We start from the raw sequence: 440 nt of genomic DNA, 5'->3' as shown, positions 1-440 counted from the left end.
CTCTCTCTCTCTCTCTCTCTCTCTCTCTCTCTCTCTCTCTATCTCTGTGTATATCCATTTGTCTTCATGTTGTATTATGAGCATGCTTTGCATGATTTACTTCTCGTGGATCTGTATGTGCGTGTGTATGTGTGTATGTGCATGCGCATGCATATAACTATGTGCATACATGCCTGGAGTATTTGTGCATATGTGTGTGTATGCATGCCTGTGCAAGTGTGTGTGTGTGTGTGTGTGTGTGTGTGTGTGTGTGTGTGTATATCTGTGTGGCTCTGTGGGTGCGCGCACGCGCGTTTGCTCCAGTAAGCATGCGTGTACGTCTATATGATATTACAATATCAATGCGCTGATAAATTCCCGCCCACGTGCTTTTTTCTCCGCCGCACATACTCCGCAAAGGTTGGCTACGCTGCAAGTGAGTCCAGCGAACAGAACCACAC

Source organism: Octopus bimaculoides, chromosome 21 (assembly GCF_001194135.2).
Source record: "Octopus bimaculoides isolate UCB-OBI-ISO-001 chromosome 21, ASM119413v2, whole genome shotgun sequence".
Classification (NCBI taxonomy): domain Eukaryota; kingdom Metazoa; phylum Mollusca; class Cephalopoda; order Octopoda; family Octopodidae; genus Octopus; species Octopus bimaculoides.
Note: the sequence above shows the minus strand (reverse complement) of the source record.